Here is a 7,826-nt window from a genome sequence, read left to right on the forward strand (position 1 = left end):
AACAGCTCATGTGTAGCTAGCATAGCAAGAGATCTGGAGAGGGAGAGCGGACGTTTGCATCAATGAATCGTCTTTCTCGTACGTACGGTTGAATTGCTAGGCTGTCAGCCGTGAGGATGCTCGTGCAGTGGAGTTATGGCGGGTGGAAGAAGGAGCTTTTCTTTCTTTCTTTCGTTGCATGGCATGCATGCATGAGCCGACATGCATTCAGAGGTTGACATGCTTGCGACATTTAGTTTTTTTTTACAGTTTTGCTAAAGCACATCTAGATGTGCCATAAGTATTGCACATCTAAGTCATATGTCATTGATTTTACATTGAGATTTGTGTGAATATTTTCTTTCTTTTTTTTCTTTTTTTTATGCTTGATTCACTCACTTAGAATTAGAGCACATCTAGATGTGCCCTAGACACACCCTTTTTTTTAGGGAAACGTTTGTGGCCGGTGCGCCGGCCAAACGTTGGGCCGGTCGCACGCGGCACATACATAGATTGAACGCTCGCTGCTCCTCTCATCAGACGTGTCCCCTTCCCATGGGACCCGCGCACCGCCCCCCTTCCTTTCTTATCCATCCAAACACTTATCTATCATCTCCCTCCTCTGTTTCTCTCCCTTCCCAATCTCGCTTCTCCTCTCCGTCTCTCTTCCTCCCGCAGTAGTCATGGCCTTGCCCGCTCCACCGGCTGTGAGTTTGCTGTCGCAGAAACAACTCCGAGCCCGCTGCTGCGAGCACCTCCGACGCCACGAAATAAAACACGAGCTCACCGATGGGCATGGCCCTGTTTTGCAACTCCGGCGACCCTCCTCCCCCTCCCTCGCGCAGCAGCCATGGCGGTGGAAGATCTGCCCGATTTTTTGTGCTAACTGGTTGTAGCTTTCTGGATCATCGGTTGTAGCTTTTGCTAAACCGGTTGTATCTTTTTTGAAAATCATTCTGTTCAAGCTTTTTCTTCAAAAATATGTTTCTTTTGCATCTTTTTCATGAAACAACTGGTTCCAGCCTTTCGAAATACTGGTTGTAGCATTTTTGTTCAGGAATGCTACCACAGGAGTTCATCCTGCTGGACCAGCGATGCTTTTTGCTACGACGGTAGCCTTTTTTGCTGCCACCGGTGACTTTTTTTGCTACATACATGCACGGCGGTGCTGGTCGACGGCGGCGATGCCTTTTTGCTGCTGCAACCGTTTTGGAGTTTGCTGGAACCGGCGCCCAAATTTGCTACCATCGCCTTTTTGGGTTTCCTGGAAGGAATCGTCCAAAAGCTTCCACGAGATTTGGTTTTTGCTGGAACCCTCTCCAAAAAATGCTACCGCCGGCTTTTGTTTGGCTGCAAGCCATGCCGTCGTTTTCCATATGATGCTGGAACCGGCAATAGTGCGGTCGGCGTTCATGGTGCGACGAACTACAACCGAGGGTCTGCGATATTTTTTGTTACAACCATCCTCGGTAATTGCTACAACCGACGGCGGAATTTGCTACGACGACAAATGAAGGCTTTTGCGACCAGCAAGGCGTCTTCCTCCATGGGGACGGCGAGCCCAGGGTGGCCGGCGAGCGCGCGGAGGCAGAGGGCGGGGGCGGCGCTCTCCTTCTTTCTCCTTTTCTCCGTGTGAGAGGTTGATGATGGGTGCGGGAGTGGACGGGAGAGAGATCTAACGGCCGCGCGCGTATAGATCGGACGGATCTAGGCTGACCGGCCAAAAGATTCGGCCGGTGCGCCGGCGCAGAGTGTTGCCCTTTTTTTTAACATAATACAGATGCAAGCGCTCATATATACGCACATACACTCATTCCTATAAACGCATACGCGCATACTTTATTTTTATAAACACCTTCGAAAAACTGAATCGGTATATCATCTTGATAGGTTGGTTTGCGGCGATGGATCAGTTTGTTGACGTGTCGGATGGTTTCGTGTAAAGCAGCACGGCTGCACGCACGTACGCACGGGCGCCTTAAATTAGGCCATTAGCTGGAACATATAGACACCCATGATATGATGCGGATTACACGTCGATCGGAGAAGGACATGACGGAAAAAGTGTGAGATCTAGTTTGAACTGCCACATCACTATACAGCAAAAGAAAACCTTTTGCTAGCTCATTGATATCAGTGGTAGTACTAATGGCTAGCTACCTGCTCCTTCATTGGTTTGGGCTTGGTTGAAGTCACGAGCTCTTCCCTAACCGGGTGTACGTGTAACGCGCTCGCTACACTGGAGACTGGACCGAGCGAGATCGGTCGCCACCTCTGCACGAGCGCAAAGGGAGGGAAACAGGCAAAGTAGGGGACTAAAGTCAAAGCCCCATGCGAAGGACTCACGTGAAGAACCCTAGGACGTACCACCTACGTTTTACAGCCTGAATACTGCACCGGTTATTTATCTTGGTTTAAGAGCATCTACAACCGTACCTAGCAAAATTCACATCTGCGGACAGCAACCGGCTAACACGTGAACCAATCTATGGTTGGATGGTTAGAAGGACAGTGGTATCCCCAGCCCATCAGGGTTCAAATCAGATTTCTGGCTATGTGCATTCAGTGGGAGGAGACGTTCCCGTCGACTACGAGGCGCCTACGGTGACTTCGTAAATTCTCAAGATGATATGCCCGCTCAGTCTCTCAAAAGTACTCATAGGGGTAAAGTGTGCGTTTGTGCATTCGTAAGGGTGAGTTGGAATCACATACCGTAAACTTTACCAAATGGCCGGCTTGGTAAGCCACCAACACATACCGTAAACTTTACTCCTCGGATCCATACTAGATCATACCATATGCAAAAGCTACGTAAATACTATGCTACCTAGATAAACCTAGCTTACTCTTCGTCGGAGATGTAGACGACGTCCGTGCCGATAGTATCGGACGGACTCGCCTCTTGGTGGATGGTCGCCTTCCGCACCTTCGGCTCCTCCTCGTCGGACAACTCGATGAAGATCTCGTCAAGCTCTGCGTCCGCCTGGCAGAGGAAGCGGCAGTTGGCCTCCACCTCCGCCTTCGACTAGATGGAGTCGAGGATGGCCGGCTGCTCCGCCACCTCGAACTCTACTAGCGCGTTGGCCACGGCGAAGCCCGCAGCCGGAGGAGCCGGTTCCACCTCGCCTGCATCCTCTTCCTCCTCCTACGGGCTGAATCCAGCATCAGATATTTACCCTAGTTTAAGAGCATCTACAATTGGACCCTCAAAACGTCTGCGGATAGCATCTCCCGCAACTCCGGCTCCTCCTCGTCAGACAGCTCAACAAACATCTCGTCGAGCTCCCGCGTCCGCCTGGTGAAGGAAGCGTCGTTCGGCCTCCACTTTCCTCTCCGACTGGATGGAGGAAGCGGTGGACGACGTGCAAATTGGAAGGTGGTGGTGCGGAGGGAGAGAGTAAAAATGGGGACATGATAGGGTTCAGGTGCCGCCGCCCAGCTTAAATAGACGCACTAGGCTCCTCAGGGCACCATGCGACGACATGAATGCGTCCTCTCCGCCGTCATCGCTAATTGGAGGAGACAACCGCCGGGCTGAAGGGTTTTTGCGTGTTTCCATGTGGGACCCTGCAGTCAGTCCGACATAGTAGACACGCTCGGGCGTGCCTTGGCCTCCCATATCAGCCAAAGATTTGGTTGGATATGAGGGGTGCTGAACAAGCCGAGCATATAGGGCTGGTATGAGGAGCCAGTTCAGGTTGTTTTTTTACCGGACCGTTCGCGGGCCATACACGGGAAGCCCGTATGTAGATGCTCTAACAGTTGACTTGCTGCATGCTCCATTTGATATATTGCAAATCAACGTTGTCTTGTACATATGTCCGGCTTTTAGAATCTAAATAAAAGAAAGTTCATGAGAATATATGCATATGAATTTTAAGTTTCTAGCTTCAATAATTAAAATAGTTAATTGCATTTTTACCCTTAGGTTTGATGTTTGTGACAGATATTACCTCATTAGCGAAATTTCTCAATTTATGCCAAAAGACAAACCGAAGAAAAAAGAAAACCACCTATATTTCAACCTAGTCAGCGCCAAAATTGAGGGGAAAACAAAATGGGGTAAAACTTCAAACTAGGGGGTAAAATGTTCCATTTGAATTTAATTTGAGAGTTAAATTCCGGTTTTTACCCCCTATTTTGACATTTTTGACACTAATTACCCCATTTAGCAGGATTTCATCCATTTTACCCTATTTAGTAGAAATATTGCCATAATTTACCATGTTTAATTTTTTTGTGAGCATTCTAACCGGCAGGTCCAATTGTGTTGTGCCTATTTACCCTGTCTATTTTTTGGAGTTGATGGTATTCTCCTATTATTTATAAAATAGATCCTTCTCTATTATTTGCAACAGATCATGGAAATAAAATGCGAAAAATTTGTGTTATGACAACTATTTCTGCCTATTTGTTCCCTGGGTCATGATGTCAATTCGTCTCCTTATTCAAGGATCATGCTGTCAAATTATCTCTCTTTTGCCAAACAGATCGTATTTCTGCTTCACACTACTGTCAAAACTGATTAATATAGGCTATAGACTGCTCTGGATTCACATGTTCGAAACAGGATTGAATAATGCTTCCCATTTATAGATAGCTTCACTAGTTCACAACTACACAAACTACAGAATACACCAAACAGTGGCAGTGGCAATGACAGGCTACACAAGCAGCGGCACAAACACCTTGTCAGTCTTCACCTTTCTTAGCTCCTACACATTGCAGAAGGGTGACATGTATACACATGATCTTCAATAAGCATCTTAATTCTGTCCTAATGAAACGCCTCGCCGGCTAATGCATGAGTCGGGAAAATATCAGACTACACAAATTGCTATGATAGATATGGTCAAAATCTTGTGGAATGGGGTACGACTGAGAGGGATTGTTTGTTCACCAACCTCACTAATTTGTTGGACCGGCCATCGCCATAGCCCCGCCATCAACTGAGCACATCCTCATAGGGTCCCTGCTATGTCGCCAAAGTAGTAAGATGAACTGGTCACAGCCTGATGGGATCATGTACATGGACGCGCCTATGCCAACGTCGGCGAGCTTGACGGAGCCATCAGATTCCACTGGGTCATTTCTTGCTTGGATGCCGCGGCCATACAACCCTGCTCGAGGAGGTATGAAATTGCATGGCCGGCCGCTCAGCACTCTATCGCCGCCACCGCCGTCATCATCACCGCTGCCTGACAATCCCCAACCCAAGGTTCGAGCGAGCCTAGCATGTGTGTGGGTTGGAAACCTAGACGGGCGATGCAATCGATAGGGGACAGGCAACACAAGCAAGAACCGACTGGAGGCAAGCGTGGCCCACGGCCGACTCGGGCGTTGTGCGTTAGATGCGACGCGAGCGACCTCCATCGGGCTGGTCCTGTTCCCGGTCAAGGAGAAGCTGGGAGGACCGGTCCAGCAGGAAGAAAATAGGCAGGAAAAAATGGTCGATGTGGGATGCCAAGTGGACCTGACAATTGGGACATGTCGGTCAGAACGCTCACAAAATTTTAAAAAGGGTAAATTGTGGCAGAACTTTTGTTACACTAGGGGGTAAAATGTTCCATTTGAACTTAATTTGAAGTTCCGCCACGACGCCACTATGCTCTCGTCGCCCCAACACGGTTCGCCGACCTTCACCCACATGTGCCGTAGTCCCTTGACTCCCTTCCCCTCCCAGGCACCTCCCTCCTAACTGTCCTGTTAGCTCATCCAATCGATCAAAAGCAAGAGTTAGCGTCCCAAAGATCAAGAGCAAGAGTCTGACCCCAGAGGAAACCTCCTCTCGCGGATAAAGGTGATGAATTTCCGTGAGTTCACAGGGGACCCAGCTGTGGTTGGCTTCCTCGAGTTCTTCTACCAGAGCGCAAGGGCGCTGAAGACCGCGTCTGTTTTCCTGGCCAATCCAAGCTTCACACCGTTCTCAGTGGAGGAGGCGTATGCCAAAGTGAAACATAGCTCGAGAGTCAAGGCAAGTGAATCCAAGATGCTTGTCCGTGAGAGTACCGGCCCCGCAGGAGGTAACATTTGGAGCTTGAAAGACGGGGCAGATTTTTCTTTCCATGACCCCTTCTCTGGGAACCGTGGTCTGATTATTTTCTGATGCAAAATATGAAGGCTGGTATTAGGGTTTATTAGAGTTGAGCAGGGCATGGAAACTGTAGGTCAATACATGAGGTCTAGCACATGGCGACATTTTAAAGCCTGTAGGTGAATAAATGAGGTCTAGCACAGGGGCGACAATTTAGAGCTTTCAGCTTCCATGCCCTGCTCAACTCTAATAAACCCTAATACACTATATATCATCAAACAAGGGAGGAATAATAAATTGTTGGGTTTTCAAACAATTCAAATTTAGGAGCATTAATTTTGTTCATTTATTGGGAAATTATTGTACAAGTTTCTAAAATTCCTGGATTAAACTTTTTTAATGGAGTTCTCGCCGCGACATCATTGTCCTCGCACCCACGCCCGCCGACCTCCACCCATAGGCGTTGTCGTCCCTTCCCTTGCTGAGGGCACCTACCTCCTAACTGGCTTGTCAGCCCATCCAATCGATTGAGAGTAGGAACTAGCGCCCCAAATGTATCACCAGTTTTGGGATTCCGCTGGCGGAGTGGGATTTGTGATCGTCGATCGGGATTTGGAGTTTATAGGAGCTAGAGCGTTTCCGAACATGTCCTTATTAGTTTTTCTCCCCGTCGAGAAGAAAATTAATTTCTTTACGAGAACATTTGAAGCACATGATCCCAAATGGGCAAACCTCAATGTTATCTATACTTTCACCTTTTTAAGCACAGAGCTTAGGGCATCTCTAGGGAGCTCCTACTCGGCGTCTACAACGTTCCCTCTGTGGACCAATTCTACGCTCGGCCCAGGAACATATTCGCACCTAAAAAATTGACAGAATGGAGATTCGATCTCACGCGGCACTTGCCTGCAATTTCTTCGCTTAACCACTACAGCTACATAAAGGTGGTGAACGAAAGCAACACAAATTGTTTTCGAACTAATGCAACGCGCTATTTATTACTCAGCCATTTACTGTACCACTCAGATTTTTGAGTTATTTGAAAACAATTGGGAAATGTCTATTTTTGTAATGAAAAACAGTTCGTTCAATTATGGAAAAAGTTCATCAATTTGAAAAAAGTTCATCGAAAGTGAAAGTAGTTCATCGGATTTGAAAAACAATCATCGAATTAGAAAAAAGTAGTTCATCGAAAAGTAGTTCTGTGGTTTTGAAAAACAATCATCGAATTAGAAAGAAGTTCACCGATTTTTTTCAAAATTTCATCAATTTTTTAAAAAATCATTCAATTTGAAAAAGTTCATAGATTTTGGAAAAAGTTCATCGTATTTGAAAAAAGTCATCAGTTTTGAAAAAAAGTTCACTAACTAAAAACCGGCGCATTTAAGAAAAAAATAAAAGAAAAAAGAAACGAAGTAGAATAAAAGGAAAAAGGAAAAACAACAAAACGAACTGACAAATAAATAAAAGTGGAAAACGAACGAATAGAACACGAAGCAGGTTAGTGGCCTGGTGGTTGTCGCGCATCCTTTCTAACGATCTGGTCGCATGTTTCAATGCCAAGCTCAGCACATTTTTTTAGAAAAACAACGAAGATGAACAATTTTTTAGAACCAAAAGGTAGTTGGGGGGGCCAGCGCTGGGGCCTGGGCGCCCGTTCGCGAAAATGCATACTGACGGGCGCCTGCAGCGCTAAATAGGAAATAGGAAACGCCCATCTCTAGCCCATACTCCAAAAGTTAAACATGAAGGAAAATGAGAATTAAGACCTATCGGGCCCATCCATATATTCTTTAATTCGTAATATTTGGTT

Source organism: Triticum dicoccoides, chromosome 2A (genome assembly GCF_002162155.2).
Source record: "Triticum dicoccoides isolate Atlit2015 ecotype Zavitan chromosome 2A, WEW_v2.0, whole genome shotgun sequence".
NCBI classification, from domain to species: Eukaryota; Viridiplantae; Streptophyta; class Magnoliopsida; order Poales; family Poaceae; genus Triticum; species Triticum dicoccoides.